The sequence below is a fragment of the Lagopus muta genome, chromosome 12, assembly GCF_023343835.1.
Source record: "Lagopus muta isolate bLagMut1 chromosome 12, bLagMut1 primary, whole genome shotgun sequence".
Classification (NCBI taxonomy): Eukaryota; Metazoa; Chordata; class Aves; order Galliformes; family Phasianidae; genus Lagopus; species Lagopus muta.
This window is the reverse complement of record NC_064444.1, coordinates 13365719-13389741: the sequence shown is the minus strand read 5'-3', so window position 1 is coordinate 13389741 and position 24023 is coordinate 13365719. Positions and strand designations below refer to the sequence as shown.

At 36.7% G+C, this 24023-nt stretch overlaps 1 protein-coding gene across 1 annotated transcript in view; it reads right to left on the bottom strand.

Annotated features, from left to right (window-relative positions):
• NKD1 (NKD inhibitor of WNT signaling pathway 1) overlaps nucleotides 1-24023 on the bottom strand; it is a 215439-nt gene that overhangs the window by 185948 nt on the left and 5468 nt on the right. The window contains exon 2 of the mRNA XM_048958766.1: nucleotides 4085-4207. The gene's annotated coding sequence lies outside the window, so the exon portion shown is untranslated. The remainder of the gene's footprint in view (nucleotides 1-4084; nucleotides 4208-24023) is intronic.

Genomic DNA, 24023 nt, shown 5'->3' with positions numbered 1-24023 from the left:
GGATTTTTTTTATATAGGATTATATATAGGTGGATATTTTTTTAGATTTATTTTTTTTTAGATTTTTTTATATATTATATTTATATAATTATATATTTATTTTTTTAGATTTATTTTTTTTAGATATAGGTGGATTTTTTTTAGTTGACTTGAGGAAGACCAGCATTTTGCCTAGTGCCAGTGTTCGCAAAGATGATACAAAGCTTCTGATATATGGAAGTGATCAGCACTGTATGTTTAATTCCAACTACAAATGTTCTCCTCCTTCAAGTGCTACAGTTCATTACTGAGTGAGTTTCCAAGAGGCATGCTCAGGGCAAGAATTTGCTCAATTGGACTGTGCACAATTTGTCTTTCCTTAGAAGGCTGCCATTTAAAGAACAGCACGCTCAACTTCTGCTCATGTCTAAATGCACAGGCAAAACCCCACTTCATACAGAAAGAGGGAAGGGACCCAGGCTCCTGTAGATACTAGGAGTGATGAATTTCAATCCCCAGACAGCACCATCACATAAGAAAATAGATGTCCTCTTAAGATTGCTCAGGGTACTACACAACCTCTTACAGTTTTATCTGAAGGTTTAGGGCTTGGAGGCACCCAAGCAGTAAAGCATGAGACCCGAAACACTACAACTTCCAGAGAAATAACATTTGAAGAAAGACAGATATTTTCATCTGCTATCCACTGCTGAGAGCAAGCTTTCAGCTCAGTGCTGGGGTCCAAGATCCCAAGAAAGATAGGCCCTTACACTTAGATGATCATCACCTATATCAAACAACTCAAACAAAAAAAGAACATCTCTCATGTAAATCTGTTCACAAAATGAATAGAGAGACCCGAAAAGGTTAAAGGCTACTGCTTTTAAAGCTCTTATTCATACTAAGAAAAAAAAAAAAAAAAAAAAGACTATTCAGAAGCTTTATTCTGAGGCCATTTTCAACAATTCCCTTTTAAAAATCCCACTTTCATGAGAACACTCTTATCTTATCCAGAAAGTTCACAAATAGTTTCTTTTGCTTTCCCTCTACGTATGTGTCTGAGAATGACAGTAATAGTGTCAATCTTTCGCCCATTCGTTCTGTACTTCCTTACAGTAAATACCATCTGAAGAGCCTTATGAAGTCAGTATAAATTGTGCTAGGTTTCAGATTTAAACCATTCCCTGCAATCCCGTCTCAATTAGTTTGTCCTCTCAAGTATTTACATAATTGTTATCATAAGTCCCCTGGCAATGCTGACAATCGTGTATCTACAGACACAATGCATACACATGCAGATATGTACTCACACATACCTCATCAAATAGTCCAGGCATCCTTTCTATGCCTAAAGACACACACCCCCTATACTAGGCTGTATTTTAGCTGTAACCTGAGCTTTTTTCAGTGAGTTGCTGTTTTTAGAATATATATTTTAACAGGCTTTTTTTAATATATAAAAAAAAGTAACCCAGATATTGAGCAGAATGAAGAACATACCTTCCAAGATCACCCATGGAGAAGTTGCTCATCTTTGTGGATTCCTCTTTTTCTGACATTACTGGTATTTTAGAATCCTTGCAACTACCAGGGTCCTTTGATCCCTTCAATGTGGTGCCACAAGATTTGCCCTCTGTATGTTATGAGAACTCAGAAAGGATTGTTTAAGGAGGAGGGCAGCTTCTGTGTAATTGTACATTAGCCATACTTACAATGATTATGGCTTTCTTGACATTGGAATAATGTGTTATTAGCAGTATTTTAAGGTTTCTAAGCTAGGAAAACAGCAGTTCCTCCCTGGGTGGTAACAACAGCTGAAGCTATAGTCAAGATGAGGAAGAAGGTGGATTTCACTAACACAGTTATTTCTTAGAGGATTCATGCAATGGTTAAATGCTCGCTCCCTCTGTGCTATATCTTCTTTTGTCACTGCACCAATACAAATTCCAAGTCTGTCCTCTTCTCAGGACTCGGCAACAGGAACATTTCCACAAGGGGCAACACAAATGCCAGCCAGGAAATAATAATAATAATCCCATCAATATAATAAAGCCCATGAATTTATTAAATAATATGTATTGATGATCATCATGCCTGAAATCCACAATTCTTCTGATGCTCATGCTATATGACGTGTTCCCCCAGTAACATACAACTATAAGCCTTCCAAGTGCCATCTGGCCAATCTCCGTGCACAGTAATAAGCAAAGTAATTCCAATTCTGCACAACTGCAGTCTGTAAACTACTGTATAAACAGATAATTTTACTTCATGTTCTCAAAAGTTGTTTGTTAAAAGAAGTTTAAATTTCTTTGTAGTACTATAAATATTATTCTTCTCTTTCCAGACTTAGGTATTCTTTGGAAGTTATTTACCCTAATAGTTGAATAGGAAGGAATCAGAAGTCAAAAAAACACCAGTATCAAGTTTGTCCCCATTCTCTTGAGTGTAATTTAAGGAGGAACATTTGATCAGTACCGAATTTCTAAAGGGAATACCATTTCAATGTTAAGACTAATGAGACTAGTTTAATCTCATCCCTATAAACAAATCAGCTTAAGCCTAATGAAATCTTATTTTTGTAAATTAAGGCACAAAGGAAACAGTTCACTGTAAACAGACTTGTAGTATACATTGTTTAGAGACTATTGACTTTCAAATTAGCCTGCTTTTCAAACATTTCACGTCAAAAATACAGTCAAAATGCAAATGTAGCATAAACGGCTCTATAATAAATGCTCATTCAACATTTATTCTTTCTCAAATCATCTTTTAAAGCTCTTTCATGCTAATGTCTAGAAGATGTGACATTAGAAAAATTGCTTTGACATGCTAAGGGGCTCCAAGATTAACAAAAAGAGAAAGAACAAGATAAAGCTTTCAAAAGACCTATTTCAGAGGAATTATTACTTCCTTTGAAAGTCTTCCAAGGTTGCAGTGCATTTAAGCTTGTTGGCATACATGTAAATGAAGGACTACAAAAGTATTCCACTAAATACAACTTGAATTAAACCTTCAGGCTAATGTTACAGAATGAGGATAAAGGCCAGACCCTAGGCTGGCAACAACTCATTGAAAATGAATTCTTTGAGGTATCCATGAGAGAGAGTTCTTATATTTTATATAAAATATATATATACTCATATACATACAGAAAACACAAGAAATTATCAGTGTAAACCCCATACAAAATGGCTTCGACTAATGGATCTTACTGATTGAGCAAGGAGCATTCCAGATCAGTACATCAGTGAATTCTGAGCCACACTATAAACCAGATACAATCTCCGTCAACAATTTCTCACTCTCCCTGCATAAAGATGTACCACTTTGCCACAGTAAAGTCCCAATTTCATAAGAAACAAAAAACAGGGATGTAATTATCATGAAAAAAATTTGGCTTATAAAACTTGAACTGTGGTTTAAACCTTCAGTCCTCTGACACCCAAGAAAACATGATTAATGCCGTTCCAGTTACACCCTTCTCTTCAAGCTTTCTTGGGAGAACGCCACAGAAAAGAAAATCCATTCAACTGCAGAGGTTTATATTGAACCAACTTAAAATTAACCAAAAAAATTAATTCAAAACTGCCATATCTTTCCAAGCAGAACCATTCAAGAATTTCACATAAAACAACAGAGTTCAGGATTCATGACACAAGGTCACGTTGGAGGGGAAAAAAAGCCACGAAAAACGGATGTCCGATTTTGGTTACACTCTGAACAGGAGCACCTATGAGTGAAATTCTGATTCTCTCCCTTAGATGACATGTAACTCAATAGATACCAAAATCCAGAGAAAACTTATTTTTAAATCTTTTAATGACTGATTCTTTCTCCAGCATTAAGAACCCAGAATATTTTAAGCTCTACTCTTACCTCATAAGCTATAGCTTGATCTGCCTTACTCTTATTGCATGGCTGTAGTGCATCCTCCTTTTTCTTGCCACAACATTAAAATAAACATACTTGTCTACACTACAGAAATTAGATTGAATAATCAAATTAAATAACTCATGTCTCAAATGTTTGGAATTATGTAAATGTTGTAAAGCCCAGTGAACCTACATCAGAGCTGCCAATTAAGAAACTCTTAGTTTGTTACCTTCTACTCACTGGCCTCATGGTAGCTGGTAGCACAGTAGCCACAAGATAATTTTCCAGTTACTGGTAATGATGGCTTCATAGGTCCTTTTTAAATATTATCTTCTGTTTTGTTATTTTGTTTCTAAAAATAACAAACAAATGAACAAGGTCAGTTTAGATTTAATGGTGCTAATAGCATGTTTTAAAAAGCAGAGGTTTTGCATTTAATGATTTCTTTACTACTGTTGTATCATTAATCTATTACATATAAATGTGCCTATTCTTATCAAGCAAGTACATACTTTTGTCTCACTGCCTTCCTACGCATCAGGCTTTTCACACTGGTCACCTGTCAGCATGAAAAAGTCTTCAGCTCTTGTTGAAGGGATCCATTTGCACGAGTAGGAGCAAAGCTTTCTCCTCCCATACACCCGTATTAAAATCTCACCACTCCATTAAAAGATAACTGTTTTTCAGACCATAAAGACACATGGACTGAAAACAATCCAAGAAAGTCCAGGCAAATGAGAACAGGAAAGGGGCTTCGTAGCATTCTTGTCCAAATTCCGCTTCCTTGTGAAAGGCACACCTACATGCTGGGCTGCCATTACAGTGAATATCCTGCCAGATATCTGGCCCTGTACAGACAGGCTAACTCCTACCCAGTAAGCTTAATACCTCATTAGATGATATATCAAGTTAAGTGGTAATTTTCAGCCACATTTCCTCATAAACTGCAGTTTTGCTATCATAATTTTTATGGCAGATCAAGTAGTACTGCCTCAAAGGAACATCACAGAAACAGCAGCTATAAGATCATGCTGCAAGACATCTTCTCATAAGAATCACAACGTTCTATAAGCAGACAGCTTTAGAAAATTAGTTTATTAGCATTCTAAGTTTACAACCATGTTGGTAAGAATTTTAGATCAAAAACACATGGCAGAATATTTAGTGATGCATCTCCAGGAAAATATAATTTAAAAGAAAGAAACAACTACTGGAGTATACCATCTAAACACATTTTCTTTTTCTGAAGCATCTCAAAAGTATATGCAACTTCCATATGCCAATCACCTAAGAAATCTCTCCAATTAGCAGCTGCACTTTCTACAACTGTGCAGTCCTAACCTCATTATATGCTTGCCAGTGTGAAATCCAAGTTTGGACAATTTTTTGAGGGAACTGTCTCAGTATTAACAACCATGGATATATTAGAAAGTTCTTTTATTACTACTGTGCGTGCTAGATCTGCAAAACTAAGTTAATGCAAAATCCTATTGGTAAAAATCTAAAAGTAGGAAGGATCTAGAAGTAGGATCACATGGCTGGTATCTAATTGCTGTCTGACTGAAATAATAACAACAGTGACAATGACGAGCATATGCCTGCTATTATAAATGTTATTGTAACTTAAGATCTGAGTAATTTTTCACTACAAAGTGATGTGTTCATATTGACTTGCAAACACCTCAAAAATGGGCACAGCCAATACATGAGCAACATAAAGACCACAGAAAAATCAGCCTTGCTTTAGCCTTACACTTTTTAATTCCCCCCAGAAATATCACTTGATATAATTAGGGAATTTTAGATGCAACTCTATAGCTTTCTTTCTCTTAGCTCACTTTCTCTCAAGGGAAAGGAGGAAAGGTTCCTGAGATGAATGCAAGGCTGACAGCATTTGCTTTGGTTGCTCTCATATTCCACCTGAACAGTGAACCATAAAAAAAAATGAAGCTCTTTGATGTAGAGTTCCATTCATCTGCCTGTGAAACACAATGTCTGGAGCAAAACACCTTCTAAGCATCCAGTTTCTTACACTGGTAGTTCACCTGAGACTTTACTAAGGAGAGAATTAAAAGCGCCAATCTCCATAAAAATCTGCTTTGGATGGTAGTTTTGATGGAACTGATAGATTTTATAACTGCAATTTCTAAGTAGCTTTCTTTGTCCTGAGATTTCATGCATAGCAATAAATTACAATTTAGAATATGCCACATTTTGACATTCACTTATCACACAGACACAAAAACAACCTGTAAAATGTAAACACTCCTATAATATCATGATACAAATACAAGCAGCTAACTGATGCACAATATGCTGAGTAGATGGGGGAGGGATCCTGCAAAAGGCAACCAAGCACAGTACAAGCCGAGCAATTAAAAAGTATACTAATCCAACAAAGTTATTGCTGTCAGCCCTCATGGAATATAAATGGGGCCCCAGAAAAGGTGGCCAACCTGCTTTTTTTATTGTGATCTCTCTTCTCACAGTTTGCTATCTTTCCCAGACTGTTACTGCTTCTGGGAAAACAAAGGCTCTGTATTACAAATATGCTAAGTCTCAGGGTTAAGACAGAATCTCACATTTCTTGCAGTCTTATCACAAAACCCTTGAGCACTGGACAGAAGAGCAACTTCAGAGGAAGGAGAGTCACACAATGATTCAAAGACTCAATTTGGGCTATGCAAACAAACTTCTGTAACATCCTCAGTTTATGACTCTTCGAAAAACCGAGCTATAGATGAGTGCAAAGCAGTATATCCTTTAATGTGTTTGTTCCCACATTCCTCGGCAGCCTTAAGACCATAAGAATTTTGTCAATGTTACTGGACAGAAGGGAAAAATTTAGTTCAGTTTCTCTACCAGATACCTCACTTTATAGGAGATCAAGCCTTTTTAAAAAGCAAATCAAGCAAGAAAACCCATCCCAACACACTGAAGCCACACTGAAGCAGCTTTTCACAGCTACACGTACAGAGAATCAATCACATGTCAGCAGGATTGTACCATAACTGCAACAAATAAAATGGAAAACTAAATAAAGTAACTTTTACAGAAGTTCAGGTTTTGGTCAAGTTTTCTTTTAGGACTGGGTAAGTCTTGGTATATAAAGACGTCTTTCTCTTTTTGTTAAAATTTAGCAAGAGTTGATGCTCCCGTAAACATTAACAACTATCCTCAAAGAATGCCTGTAATTAAGAAATTATGACATTCTGAATTGATTGTAAAATAAACTTACATAGATGAGTATTAAGAAAAGATGCCCCACAAGAATAGTTGGAGAAATCAGTCTTTCAAACAGAAAGCAATTCAAGTCCGCGCAAAAGACCTGCTGCACACCGTAATTCTGAGAAGTTGGTCTTCTACACATGTAAATTCCAATTCTTGGGGCAGAAGAAAGATCACGGGGGAACTACATCTAGATGTTTAAGAACCTATAAATCCATAATGATGTCTTTATTTCCAAGGTTGCAGTGTATGCTGCTTTCATCTGTAGGTGCTACCTATTTTTCCTAATTAGCAGTTTGAAAGAGAAAGCTAGAGTTCTGCAATGCAGAAGGAATGCTTTTCTCTCATCTCAGTCTGTTCCAAATGTCCTGTTGACTAGTGGGAATCTTTGAAGTTGTTCTGCAACTCTATTCCTTGAATCACAGTCATGTATAAATGCAGCTACTCACTCTTATATTTAAGTCCTGGTTTTTGTTTGTTTGTTTTCTCTGCTGCCTGCAGCAGGCAGTTATTTGTCCCTTGTAAAATATTTTTTTGTCCATCCTTTACAAGTCTTAGAAAAATTAAAAAACTGAGAATTTATTTAAAATGTAATTAGTCAGCACAGAATCTAAAACCTCATTACGTCTTTGAAGAACTAGCATAATTTTAAGAATAGCATTTGATTAACTGAGCAGCACCCATCTAATGCCCTGCCTTCCTTCCGCTCCAGGACCACACTTATTCTGCTGGTCATCAGTTGCAGCTCCTGCCCCTCGGTACCCTGCTGCTTACCTGCCCCATTTATCTGAGTAGATACAACATTCTCTCCCAACAGACAGCAATTTTATTTTATTTATTATTATTTTTTTTAGATATTTGCTTGCTGATACATGCAAGTAAAACAGTTTAAACAGGGTAAAGTTTATATGAATTAGAAGTTCTACTAAATGCACAAAGGAGCCCCTGCCATTAGTCATCAGGTTTCAGTGGTGACAAGTGCATTGATCACAACAGTTGTACACAGCTGACAATCTCAGAAAATAAACCAACAAGCAACTTAATTAAAACAGGCCCAAGAGAATTTTTAAATTCACATCCTTTGTTGGAGTCGAAGTTTAGTGGCAAAAACGTACGCTCTTCTGTGTGCCAGAAGTGTTCTTATCCCATGTGTTCTGCCTGGCAGGTGTCTGAAGCCCTAGCAATCATTTCCAGTTCTCCACCTAACAACAATTTTTAACACAGATTTCCTGTGGTTTAGAATATTTTCTGAGCATTTGTGCAGAATTCTCACCTTCTACTAAAATTAAAATGGCTTGTGCCTCCCTCAACTATTTTTTAGCTAATTCTTCTTCCTCAGGCAATTGCTATATTCCAGTCCATACTAAAAATATGGCCATACCTTTTGGAACTGAGATCTGCTTTACTATTTAAGGCTCAGAACTTAAAGCTCCGCAGCGCACAACAATTACACATCACACAGTTTATGGCCGCTGCTAGAACTGTTTATTCTATTTTGTGACTAAGACTGAATAAACTTGGCAGAAAAGCATAAACTGCTTCAGCTTTACAGCGGGCATAGTTATGCATTAGTGTCCCATTTGCATGAAATTATATTTTTATCTTTTATAAATCATGCAGTATTACAAATCAATAAGGGTAACTAAAGTAACACAATGGTTCCTCAGAACAATGTGCTCCACTGTCCCTGCTAGACTAAAAGCTTTTAGAAAGTATTATTGGAATCCATTCTGCACAGTATGTATGTATGTGAGGAAAAACTAAAACCAACAGATTCAGAAATCTATGCACCATGACAAATACCTGTGGGTCTCCTTTCCAAACAGATCTTTTAATAGAAAAACGGGCACAAGCTAAGTAAGGAACAGTGAGAAAATAGAGAAAATTGAAGTTTCCATTGGCACAAATTAATTGAAATTGTTGTTAGCGTGGTGCTTGAGTGCTTTTAAACTCTGTAAAATCCCAAGTTGAATTTCAGTCAAATGAAAGCATTTCGTAATTAGATGTTAGTTTGCTCCAAAAATAATGCCTCCTATTTATTTCCCTGGAAACTATAACAGATACAAATAACACAATAACATTATTTAATTAAGCATATTTTCAGTTACAAAACACTACTTTCCAACATAGTCACCACCACCATTAGCTACACAGTTTTGCCAGCAGTGACCAAGAACCTGCATGCTGCACTCATAACAATCCTCACCAGGGGAGGCAACAGACTGTCACTGTCAGCACTGCTGAAACACACCACCACCACCTCACTGTGCTCACATCCACTGTTTGGTGTCCATAAACATTCAGCAAGCATCGATTAATGTCAATGGGTACCATTTCTTCCTGCAGGGAAGAATTTAGTGACACATTTCCATGTCAGACTTCCATTTGTCAGATTGCCCCTCTGCTGCCATCTGTCACAAAGGAACAAAATGTAATGGGATATTGGTGGGAAGGTTCAGTCTCTACTGCCATACTACCAACATCCACATCTGATGTCATGGACCAACATAAGTAGAAGGCATTGCTTTCAGAGCAGCCCTTGTATTACACTCAAAAGCCATGTTTTTCCCCTTAGTATCATTCGCATGTGGAAACATGTGTAGCATATGATTCTTCTGAGGAAAAAAGGAACTCCGTTTGTTGAGAAACACTCAGACTTGTCATAGAGCACTACCACATACCCTTCAAACATAACAACAACACCCATACAAACATTCTGCCTTCGTTCTGCGCCACTTACAGTATAATGAAATAGCTCTCACCTCCTGTACAAACATCCATTAAAAGACTTCAAATGGCAAGAGGGTTAGTTGGCTCAACAAGAATAAGGTGCAATAGCAGAAGAAAAAACAACCTTCTCCCCTATCCCTGACAACATGCAAACTGCTGGAGAATCTGACAATCTGCACCTTCAGGACTAGACAACATATAATCACCCAACCTGATCAACCAAAAAACCCCCTGTTCTTTCAGCACTGTTCTCAGGGTACTGGGAAAGCACAGAATTAAAACTAGAAAAAAAATTATTTAATGGAGTGCCAACCAAAGATATTGAGGCAATTTGTTATATATATGTTAATAATGTGAAAAGCATTAGCTACTGGTAACAATGATAGTAGTATTTCTATTCACACTACAAGATTACTCACAGTACTGCAAATAATTGCCAAAAAAGCTCATTTAGTACAAGCTATTCACTAGCTGGAGTTTTGAATCCTAAACCTCCAGCCATATGCCACTGCAAAAAGACAAAATTCTTAAAACATTATTATAATGAACAGCTATTTATATTTCAATACAGAATTATGTTTATCTTATTTGTGAGTATAGAAAAATATCTAATTTCCATGAGAATAAAAGAGTACTAAACATATCATATCTATATCAGCAGCCATTGATCTGAATCTCTTTAATGGTCATGCTAATTCAAGCCCCAAAACACAATCTTCCCTTAACTACTAATTCTGCAAAGTAAATAGAGAACGAAGAAAAATGAAGTGATCATAATCTTTTTCACTCAAGAGAAGAAGTTTAATAACATCCCACTCCTTGCCTTTTGTGAATAAAAATAACAATCCTCACTAGCTATAAGTAAAATATCCTAATTTCCTACCAGGCCTATAAGCAAAAGGATAAAATAATGAGAAAGCGAAGCAGACACTTCTGTGGTAGGAAGATATAAGACAATCCACAACCTCATAGAGTAGCAGTGCTGATAAATTACTATCACGCTGTAGTCCTTTGAGTAATTTTCTTTAGGATGACAAAGTTCTTCCTGAATTTACAAAAAAGTAGTCTGTCCACGGAATGCAGATAAACTATTTAAAACGACAGTATAAGCTAAGTATAAACGTCTGTGAATACTGTTTGCAGGGGAGCTTTGTAAAGATTTGGAATTCTAGATTCAGCAAATGAAGTGACTGCAAATAATAGCAGCTTTTCTCATGCACAGTACATGCTTGTGTCTTTGAATTGGTAGCTTTGCCTTTGAGAATGCTGGGTCACAAGTGGTACAGCCAAGAATGACAAATAATTGTTCAGGAAGGGAAGGAGGAAGAAATCAGAAATTACTAGGTAGAGATCATCTTATAAATGCAGGAGTAGATAGTGGGATGTACAGTCAAGAGGCGATGGGAAAAGCAGGTAAGAAATATACAGCAGCACTTAGGAAGGACCCATGGGATGGGTACACCACAAACAGAGTGTAAGCAGGCCCTCCACTGCCAGCTGAAGGGTGAACTTACAGCGTTATGTAGTACTTTTTCCGCTTTCACTACATATTCATTTCCTGCCTAACATTGCAGAGAACAAGAAGTATACAAGCTCAAGATTTCTAATAATACAGAGCCCTCAGCTGCTTGTTTAATTTCACTCGAGTTTTGTGGCAGCCACCGTATGCACTTACCCTAAATCAAATGCTCCTGCTGTGCACAGTGCCAGTACTTACAAGATCAAAGCCTTACAATAGATGATGCAAGTTAGTAAACTTCTGAAATATTAAAATTAAAATGGGACATTTTTTACCAACCTCATAATCTCAAAAGCTAGATTTCTGTGTCTGATCTGTCTGCATCCACAATCCCCTCACATTCATGCACAGGGATGTATCAGGTCTTCTATTACATCATGCTTTATCAGTGTTACTATGGCAAAAACCTACTGGTAATACAGAGACACTGTATTCAGTGTTCAGGAAGATAAATGAATACTTCAGGGATTACTGTTATCTATCCCACTATAATTGAAGGCATTATTACACACACTGCCAGATACATTTCAGACAATATGTTCAGGACGTAATGCAGTAGCCATGACACCGGGTGCTTCCAGTGCCAGTATAAACAATCACCACAGCTTAACTTGAATTATTTTATGCTTTTCTGTAGTTTTGCTTTGCTTTATCCTGCTACAGGATAGGCTTATTTTAAATCAATTATGCCATTTCCAAACATGACACAACAGAACAATGCTGACAGAAAGGTAATAGCTCCAAGAACTCTGACATACAGGTACACAAAAAAGGGAGCAATCACTTTTGACAGTATTCTCTCAAAATCTCAGCGGGGAAAAAGGAGTTTCTAATGTTGAGACATGTTAAGATGAAGTTAGCCGCGTTGCATGACAAGAATGGAATTTTTTACTTTATATATAAGTCCATGAAACATACCTGAATTTTCTATTGAAGGACTTGAATAGTCTTTGATTAAAGTGTGAAAATCAATTCTAAGCATGAAGAAACACTCTTCACAGGAAAGAGAAACTAGACATTTGGTCAGTAGCTTGATTTAGTAAAACAGCAGTAAAACAGTGGAACAGAAAGGAAGTGACAACTAATCTTTTAATCCTGTCCTCTTCTTCTACCCACTTGTGTATAGAATAAAGGAGGTTGACAATAAGCAATAAAAATGCATATGCTGCCCAGCAGGGTTTCCATTTTGTCCACTTATATGCACTATAGAATTGAGATTTTCTCATCTTTCAAACAAAGTTAGTGACCTCTTATTTGTTTCATTGAAGTTGAAGTTTTCTCCAGTCCAGCTCACCTTCGGGATATGAGCGAACGGTAATGAAATTCTGAGTACAAAAAATAAAGAAAGATGGAAAGAAAGAACACAGAAGCCTCTCAAACATCAACCCGCAAATGCAAAACCCCATGTATTGGCACCTGTGCTACCGAGCAGAGAAATTGGCTGGATAATCCCAAACTACATTTAAGACCAGAGAAAATCTGTGTAGATTCCATAACAGTGAAAATGTAGGCCAGATAATCTCTGAATACTGTTTAGAGTACTTAATACATACCTACATTATAGAAATAGCTGTGCTTACTCTGTTAAAAACAAGAAAGCCTTTGCAAAATACAGAAATGTGCCTCTCTTGCAGATTTTATCTTCAAATTATTACCATTATTACCTCCATCAAGGCTTATTTTTCATGAGCTGCTATCTCCACTCTTTTCTTTGTCCCTTACAGACTGCCCCATGCATGGATCATCATCTCTAATTTGGCAAATTCACAGTTGCTTGAATCCATGGAACATTAGTCCTTAATCCAGTACAAACATCACAACAAAGCAGTTGCAGTGTTGACCTTATCTTCCTTTCTGCAGTTTTGCAGATGGTTCATAGAACTAACCTGTAACTAACCTGTAACTAGTCAGCTTTCTCCAGAAGTATTTCCTACCACTTTCTAAAAAACAGCAACTGAACTTATTAGCAGCAGTTTGGAATTCATCTTTCATCAGCATGATGTTCCACAGCAAAACCTAATCATACACTTTTCCTCCTTACAAAATTCTTACTTCTTTACATTAACAATCACAGACTCAGTTAAGTTATTCTGTAAGGCATTTTGCTCTAAACATGCCAATCCAGTTCCCAGGAAAGGTCTTTTCCTTGCAACTCTCATTTTTTCCTCTCCTTTCTCTACTACAATTGTCACAGAAGTAGCAGCAGATTTTGGGGACAATTTATTACTTATGGAATTACTCATGCAAATACTTAACTTCCCCCAGCAAAACAGGAATAGAAAAATATCTGCAGTTAGAAATGTTTCTTTTTAAATGAGCAAAGCATAAATATTTTCTGAAGACTTAAATGTGAGCTGAAAGAGATGGCTAAAAGAGGAGTTAGGTCTGAAAATAATAGATATGTAAAAATGATACCTACTCAAATGAAACTGCTGCATGGACTGCACATTATTTGAAAAAAGTCATTTCTGCTGCATGTTACTCTGCAGACCCACATGGCCAACATTTTGCAAACAGGACTTCTGTTTATTTATGCATGAAATAAAAAGAACTGCTACAAAATCTGCATGCTATCATTCTGAACATTATGAGCTTGTATAAACAATTGTTTCTGCAAGCACGAGATGAAGAGAATGAGTTTACCTAAGTGTTAAGTTAAAGCAAATGAGGATACAGTATCAAACCTGTGCAGATGTCAGGAAGATTATGACTGTGGACAGAGAGACATTTAGAACACACTCCCTCACCTCATATCATAGATAAGGTAAATAGGAGCACATTAGCTTATATTACCAGAAGATTTTGCTCACAGTAGGAGCTCAGTATTTAATTTACAAACAAGATAGAATTTTTTTACATAGATGTTTCCAGATACTTCCAACTATGGTATAGATAGAACAATTGCCACTGTTTTACTAAAATGATTTACCCCAATTCATTATGTTACACCAGCATTTGTTTTATTAACACACGATAGAAATAACCTGAAGTAATAATAGAGCTTGATAAATGATTGTATAATTTCCGAGTTTGCTTTCCACAAATCTCACAGTACCTTTTTTAAATCCACACAGAAGTACGTCGCAACATGACACTAACAAAAAACAGAATAAAAAGACTGGATCAGATCCTCAGCTAAACCTAGGTCACAGTAGTTAAACACACTACAATCAAGTTAACATAATTCATATTAGCTGTAGATCTGCCTCAGAACTGTTGAGCTCATGGGATATTTTATTTCTCTGACAACATTTTTCATTTCCATTTCAGTTCACCTTAATAAACTGCTCTCTGTTCATGATTTTATTCTCCAGTCAAGATCTATGAATCATCAATGATTTGGGTCATTCCATCATCAGAGACCTCAAATTACCCTCGTGTGGTGGGAGTCAGGCATATAACACCTATTGACATCTTTAAGAATCCCATCCTGATGCTGAAGAGCACTTTAAAGCAGTTTGAAACGATTTAGCCCTGTCTGATTTAAACTGTTGTTTGGACCAATGCCTTGAGTAAAGGACTGTATTTGTAGCACAGTTGAAAGAACATATATATTCTAAACTCTCAAAAATATCCAGAAACCTTTGCAGTAGACAATCCAAGAATTTAAGCTATGTGTATCTATTACCAAAATGTTATTGGCTTAATTGATCTTATTTGGCACGAGGAAACAGCTTGCATCTATCTATAACTAGAACTGTTCAAAAGCAGAAGTCCATGGACAGGACATTAATTATATGCCCAGGCTTCTTACTTCCTCTTTAAATATCTCCAAATATATAAACAATCAGCTAGAAGAAAGGAGGTTCTTTGATACAGTGGCACAGAGGAAATGTATTCAGAAAGAAAAGGAAGGCAAGTCACTATGAAAAGAAAATTTCAAAAGAAATAAAAAATGCTTGGTTTATGCTTTGAAATATGTAATAACTTGTGAGACTTACAAGGCTGCAATAACAAGAGTAAAATAATTCATAATTTAGAAGATTTTCCCAAAGAAACATTTAAAACTGTTAAAAAGTAACAATACATAGTTTCAAAATCCTCATATGCCTTGAAAAACAGATTTGAACAAAATGTTCCATGATCATAATGTTTAGGGCAGTTGCTTGGTTATAGATTTCTATCAGGAAAAAATTTGTTACCTAGTTCTAAAGCTGTCTATAACAGCCTCTTATGCTTATTAAATCACTCACTATTTAATTACCTTAATGGGTTTATACATATTCCTGTGTGGTTGGTATATACCCATAAAAAAAGAACATTACAAAATATACAACAAATCTCACGTTAAAATCATTCAGCGCTCCTGAAAAGGGAGCATCAAGCAGGCTTGTGCATACAACCGTAATTCCAACAGCTTCTGAGCACGTGCACATTTTTCTGTCCTTTCCTAACTCTTTCCTGCATCCCAGCCTACCCCTCTTGCACTTTGCTGCTTTCTCTCCATACCTGGCCTAGAACGAGCAGATGTGCTCTTCAGAGCACGGGGGGGGGGGGAAAAGCCCTCCTTCTGCTGCCAGGGTTCAGGTATTCTCACAAAGACAGAGCCAGCACCTGCCCTCATAGCCCAGGACTGCCATTCAGGAGGCACCCTGCAGACCCAGGCAGCATCAACCTCTACTTTGCTTTCCAAAAAGAGTAAAATTTCACAAATGCTGCTCCTCAGGCCAGATTTTCCACAGAAAATCCGCATCACTGATCCAAAACACCAACACTGTCCTCCCCAAAAAATGTTGCTTCCTGAATTTGCACAATTTTTCAGCATCAGGATCATAATTTCTTGTTACACACAAACATTTCTCTCTTTATCCTTATTCTCATGATAAGAAGTACAGCTGAAAGCACTGAAGAGAAATTTTCAAAGCAAACCATTGAATTTTGGGACAGTTATCAGCAAGAGTCAAGTATTTTCTAATGCAAAGATTCAGGCAAGCCTCACTACAAGGAATTAAACTTCTCAATCCCTGTGGGTCCCTCTGAACTTGATGTTCTGATTCTGTTCTGTGACTAGTACTGTCTAAAGGACACATCAGTAGAATGCTATTGCAAACATCACTTCCTGTGGGCTGCAGTGCCAAAATGCAAACCAGACTGAAGGTTTTGTGGGTGAGACCTATACCAAATTTCACCTAAGCTAAAAAAAGAACTAGGATTTATCTAGGTCACATCCTAAGTCTTTCTTTCTCAAACGTCCAACATTCATACTTTCCAAACGGACATCAACTTCCCATCTTTATGATATGTGATGTGTCCTGAGCACTTGTCTGGGGACCTACAGAACCAACTTCTGACACTTTCCTCCTATCTCCTCCTACCTGATGACACTTAAAAAATACAGCTTAGCTTCTGTAGTACGAAATGAAATAAAGGCAAACATAACTCTACATGTTCGCACACAGCCTGGACAGTATGTTTCACAGAACAACACTACCCAGAAAAAACAAACAAAAATAACAAAGTTCAAGATGCAGTGAGGATGGTCTTAATAACCCTGGATCTTGAAGACCACGCTGTTCACACCTAGAATGGGGCACAATTCTTGATCCTGATGATTAGCTGCCTAGACAAAGATTTTATTACACTTACATGTTTCACAGGCTGCCAGGTTTTAGTTTCCACACTGCCACTCCGATCTATATTTTATGGCACTTTTTTTTTTCCTGTGTGGTGTCATTAATCTGCTCCCTGGCTGCGCAGAATAATATCCCACAAGAGCAGACTGCTTTTTGAATATTTTATTATCTCTCATTGTATTTCCAAGCTAATATATATTTACAAATTCAACCTCCTACAGGCAGAATGATATTGTTTCCTCTGTTTGAGAGCCATAGCATAGATATCAAATCTAAATAGAAAAATCTATCTACTGTCATTTGTATTGAAAGACAGAACCAATCACATATCATGCTGTGCAAGAGAAGAGAAAAAAGATTTGCATATTGCAGCAGACAACAGAAGGGGAGGGAGGCACACAAAGGGGTTATGTTCCTGTTGGAAGACATCTTTTAATTCTGCTGAAGGACAGCTCTCTTTTCAGCATGCCCCTCTCACATCTGAACAGATCATACACAAGGGGAAGTATGCTGAAGGGCTTGGAGGTATATTTATACTTCACAGTCCTCACTCCTTTCAAAGATTTTCCTCCAGTTGCCTTTATTGGCACAGAGATCATTTCTTTCTTAACTTTTACTTGTAGCACTTCAGCAGCAAGGAGAGTGAGGATTCCTTCACCCATCCAGCTAAGTGCCAGCCCTTAGCACTCAGCTCCCAATGCAGGAAAAGTAAGATCACAGAATGAGGACAATTCATCTCCAGTTCCTGAACGAGGCAAAGTTGAATTTCACTTGTGTCCACATAGAACACACAGGAACGTCCTCTTGTTGTCAACTAGTCGAAATGAGTAAAGATCTATGATTCTGTGAAATATGAAATACAAAAATACTCTGAAAATACTGTAGACATTATGAAGAGCATTTGCAAAATACTCTTCCTCTCTGAAGAGCTTTGCTGCCATTCTTAAGTCCAACAGCAGTAATTGGGTCAGAGTGACCCAAGAATTATCTAGACAACAACTGTAGATTTTTTCCCTTAGAAATCATAGACTTTTGAATCATCTTATGGTGGACCAAACTCCTGCTTTCTTTTTACCAACTTCCTAGTCTCTAACTTCTGAGCTTAGAGAATGTGATTTTACAGTATTAAGATTTTCATGTGGAAAAACAAGATCATCCCTTTAAATTCACTTCAGTTTATCCTTTTTTAAAGATAGAGAACCAATATATTAATGCATATGACATGTCAAATATCACCCAAGAGCATCAGAGTAGAGGTAGGAACTAATTCTCCAAATCCCAGAAGTCTTCAACCATTCTATCATAATTAAGACAGACACTGCATGCCTCTTAGGTGGATTAGAAAGAGTCAAGGTATGATGTCATTAATGATTAAAAATGACATAGCAATGTCTTGCTTCCCTCCCCAGGAAAACTCGTACACACAGTCATACAAGGTATCTATCTAGACACAGGTGCAAATACAAGGAGAACACGTTCTTCCCAATAAGCAAAGGGTCTTGGGACACTTTCTGGAAAATAAAAGCACGCACATTGATAAGAATGTAGGGACATTTGAGCAATGACAGTTTGAGTCATAAGCGTTTATTTCAGCTAGATGAAACAAGGAAAAGGTCATAAATGGAGTCCAAAAGCAAATAGCAGCTGCTGCAGCTTAGAAAAATATTCTTTGGATGAAAGTACCTGAGCCAGCATTCAAATGAAGCTGTCATCTTCGATTAAGTAACAAGTGTTTTACTTCTTTCTCTTCTCAGATAAAGGAACTACTTCACTTCCATGACTAGTTCATATAAAGCTATATGAAAGAAGAACAGAACTTATTTTCCTCAGAGTATGAAAAAGACTGTGAAAAAGACTAGCTTAGGAACCTTAGAGGACCTAAGAATGAAATGTAGTTAGGTCAATTCGCAGCTACAGGTAGCCTTAACAATTTTAATATATTAATTGGTTTTAATGCCAAAAGTATTGCAAAACTCTTCTGACATATCCTCAGCACACAGGCTAACGTTGTTATTTAATGAGTAACAAAACCTTTACATTTAATTCTCCTCTCTACCAAAATATTTGACTCAATTATGTTCATACATTGACATTCAATTTTGAAGAGCTTCGTTTTCTATTTTTTGATGTAATAAAATACACAGTATATATTCATCTAGATGATTAATTTTATGTGCAAGAAAAATATTAATTTAATCAATATTTTTGGAACCATCAAAAACATAAGTATAAAAATCATAATGAATTATTTTAAATTTTTTGTGTTTGCAGAACTCACATTGCAGTTCTGATATATTCATTTAGAAAAATCCACACACCCACAAGAAATGAAAGATGTGCCCTTTTTAGGCAATACAAATCCTCTATTTTATTCTCAGTACACTACGGCTTATTTTAGGATTTAATAAAAAGTAGCACGCATAACATTAGTTCAGTGACACTAAATAAGAATTAAGCAAGAAATGCATATCCAAAAGGACGAGAACAAAATTCTGCATTTGTGCTTCGCCCACACAAGCTAGTCTTGCTCCTTTACTGAATACATACAGTATCTTAAATGGCCTGTCCATCCAATGCAAGATGAGTATGATTAATGGCTAATTGCTCTTTCTTGTTTGCTATCCCTTGCATGCTATGATATCAGAGTTCCACAAGGGCAACTGTAGTGGGCTGGCCAAAAAGCCTGGAGGGGAAAATTAAATCCCCTTCTTAAGTAGCAGACTAGCAGTCTCCTCCAACAAAGGCTTTCCTTCCCTTGGTGGTAATGTGATTCATTTTCCTATAAAGAAGAAGTCTGGTATTTCAATGCGTAAAGACAGCCATTACTGTGACATTTAACAAGCCTGAAACCTCTGGCTTTCTTGCTAACCTAGATCTGCCTTAAGGCTATCAGAGACAAAAGAGGCCTTCTCCTCCAGCAAGCATCAAAGACCTAATAAAAAGCCAAGAACGAGTAGGCAGTCAGCTTCTGTGTCAGAAATGCAAAATAAAAATATAATATATGCAAATTTGAGGCATGCAAAAAAAATCATGGAACATTGCTTGTGTGTACAGTTGTACTCATAAAACCTGTAATGCACTTTTTTGAATTATTCAGCACGAAGAGGCTGAAAAGCAGCAAAGAAGCTTATTTTGTTTGCTTTGCTTCATAGACTATTAGGTGGACAAAAAGAAAAAGGAATTTAGTTACGCTTGCTTATCTCCTAACCTTATAAACTTGGGATTAACAGATCAAAGGAGGATTTGGTTCACTTGATAGAAAATGGAGCTCTTTTATAGCTGTTTGGTCTCCCTGTCCCTCATGATCAAATGAGCTTAAGCAATTGATAAAATAAATGGGGCTTTGAAATCATGTGTTTTAGTATATACATGTAATATTTGTTGCATTGCATTGTACATTGGTATGCAAAATTAAATAACAAGTAAAAGAGGATTAAACATTATACATCAGATTTTTCATTTTATTTTCCATTCTTCACATGGCCTAACAGTGGAAGCCAAGGCACAGATACGAGGTACGGCACTAATATAATCTAATTCACCTCATGGTTTTACGAGCCATGTGGGCATCCCATATGCTACATGTATGAAATATTTCTGACGCTTCGTTTGCTGATCTTACTGTCAGCCTGAAAATGAACTCATATCCTATCTGCACCTTGTGGTGTACAGAGCTGGGACATGGAGAAGGAAACCCCTCATGGCTCGTAGTGCCAGGAACACTTTGCTCTGTGCAGCACTGATGTTACTGCCAGCTCAGTACAGATGGCATGCTGCTGCCTGTTTTCTTTCGACATTTAAAAGGCAATTGTAATACACCAGAAAGTGACCTTGTGATGGCAAAGACGCTGTTACTGCTCTTTTATTCTTCCACCAGCATCTCTCTTATTTTCCACTTGACTGGAGATGACTGTATTTCTGTCAAGATCTGGATGACTCGGAAACAATTTTGTCTTCTAGAGGACTGTACATATTCATTGTGAATCAACATTAATTTACACAAGCCTTTGAAAACTGAGGAGAATCTTCTTAGCTGTGAATTACCAGAAGACATATCATTTCATTAAAGAAATTATCATCCCATCCACATGTAAAATTCTTTTTCAGTGTGAACTATGTAATTTCCAGCTACAAAGTGTCTTCTTTACAATGAAAACTAATTAAGTAACTTACCTTTCTTCATTTTCAGTAAGGGCCACTCTCATCATGGAGATGCATGCTTTGACCACAACTTCAGCTCAAAGTTAAGCTCTGTTACTATAACTTGGCTTACTGGATATTTGAATGCAAACTGTGCAAACTACCTCCCTGGCTTGGTTAGCGGGTGTAATAGCTTGTGGGACTTTCCTACTGCAAATCATAGATCATTAACAAGAGTAAAATTATATAAAATTTGGAATTCCAACGTATTGCTTATTCCTCAAGACCTCAATATCATTTATTATTTTTGTTTAGAAACATTGTAGCCAAGACAGAATCATTCCAAAACCAGCATAGGAAGATGTTTCAAGAGATTTTTTAAGACGAAATTTATTTCTGCATAAAGTTTCTTAAAGAGATTCACCAGACATTTAATAACATAAAAGTGAAAGGAAGAAGATGAAACTGGCTCATTTGGAGTAATCAGTAAAATACCAAGAGATAAAGCAGAAATTCTGTGATTCACAACTGACTAGTGGCTCCCTACCAGAGCTGAGTTAGTTACTGACTTCAATTGAGTTTTAACCCAGGTTTATCCCTAGTAACATCTAAATCAGTGCTGAGGAGCGAATGGTCACAGTGCTGTAACTGGCCCAGAAACAGCAAAGTGAAATCAGGGTGGTGTGATGTTACTACTGGTCGTATCTGTCACCTCAGCATCTCAGACACTGAGACAGCAGTATATGTGCATATATATACAATGCACTATTTAACGTAACATTTTATATATGCAATACACAATACTTGCACATAAATGCAAATTATGCCCACTTTTTTTCCAACTTAGCTCAAGTCTCAAAATCAAGAGGAAAATTTTTAAACTTTTTCAGTACAAATCTGCCAGCTCTAGCTGATCAAAAAAATCTGTGGATCTGAGGTAATATCTATCAGATTTATTTTTTCTGCAGTGGACTTTAATCTGCACCCATTAGACTTAATGTTTAAGCAACATAATTTTGCAGTGTGTGTTTGCTGGCACCATTCACTTGAGATCAAAGCAGAAAAATATAGGAAAAAAAAAAAGAGGGAAGCTTAGCAGTATATGGGAAAAAGCTGAATTTTCTATGTAAATATGAGAACCAAAAAACCAAGAACACATTCCATAGCTATAAAAGTATCTCAAATTTATGTTGTACAACATATTTTTCATAAACCGTACATTCCTTATCCATTTAGGTGTAACATTACAAAGGCCAAATAAACAATATGCATTGGCTACAGATTGCCAAATAACATTCAAATAACAGAATATAATTTTTGTTGGAAATATAACAAAAAGCAGCCAAGCAATACAGTGTTCCCTGGCTACACCATAGACCTATGTACTATTTCAGTAAATGGATTAAATAGTCACTGAGGAAGAAAGCACTATATTTGTGAACTACATTACAAAGGTAAATGTTAACTCTTCCATATTTGTTTGGTACAAGAAAACATACAAAGTGTATTACAAAAAGTATCTTCAGGATATCTGGTCTCAAACACTCCAAAAACACCTGGATTTGGGATCTAAGACAATTGTATTTCAGTGACATTATTTGGCAGTAATAAAATAACAGAGGACCAGATTTCACTTTCTGATTGGCTCTAAACAGACAACAGATAAGGGTACATAGTTTATGTAGCACATCAGAACACCAAAGATGTTCTTACTCCCCACAACATGGCTCTTTTCATGTTGTAGAATTCAGCTTATTAGTGTATATATATAAAAACACTTGAAGGAACAGATGCTGAACAAGTTGAAGAAATGTAGGCCCATGACTGCACTACACCTTGTCTTTCTCATAATTCCGTGCGGTAGCAGTGCTATTCAAATATACTAGGGAGGCAATGTTTATGAGGAGAGGCAATATGTTACTAACCTTCAGTGGCGTGAGAAGAGGAAAAATATCTTAGGGACAGAACCTTTTGTAAAGCGTGCCTAAGTGGGTGAGAAAGATAAATACCCAAGACCACTTGTACTGTGAGTTGTCACAGTTTATGTTTACCTAAATAGAAAAGCAACAAAAACAAAAGCCAGTCACTGCTTGTGTTAGTAACCTTGGAAGTTACCAATCCTTTTTAGTTATTTAAACTTCAATCAGAACTATTGTTCTTTGGGTGCTATGCAGAAAGCTAGTTCCAACATTACTTTTTTTAAGACAATGCACCTTTATGTATGCTGTCAGATGTGGCATTACAATTGCACGGTGCTGATTTCATTAAGAGAAAAATCTCACCAGCAATGCTGCTTTTTACTTGTTCTTATTGAAAAAAAGAACATGCCATATCTTTTCAGGTAGCACTAAAGGAAATTCATTATTTAGCTCCATATTGTTCTGTGATGTTGCCCTACACAGTAATTCACTTAACACATACCACTGTCACCATTCAGCCCTCCCAAATTTAATTTAGGAGGCCACGTACAGAACCTCACTGCCATTGCCAGGGAGTACCCAGCGCTCTTTTCTCTCCACCACAGAGCCCACTTACACAAACACACAGTTATGCTATACAGTTATTTCTTGGTCTAGTACTCACTACACCAGGTTGGTTCTCTAAACATGATAGCTGGGTACCAGGAAGTATGCAGTATTAATATGCAACTAAACAGTATGATAAAGAGTTTGACGTATTTGTTAACACAATGATTATGCAACAACTAATTTTTCTTATAGCACAACTTACAACATTTCACTACAGTGAAAGAGCTGCAAACTTGTTGTGAAAGACAACAGGCACATACATGGAATAAATGATATTTATTTCCCTAATATCTCGTTTTCAGTCAAAAATGGTTGCCAAGAACAGACATTCACTACACATTTTATAACTTACAGTTCTTAGAAGTATTATTAGTTGCTTTCTTTGGCAATGCCATAAAATATACCTCCAACATTCAGGTAACTGGATATGGTATTAGCAAAGCAATTTGC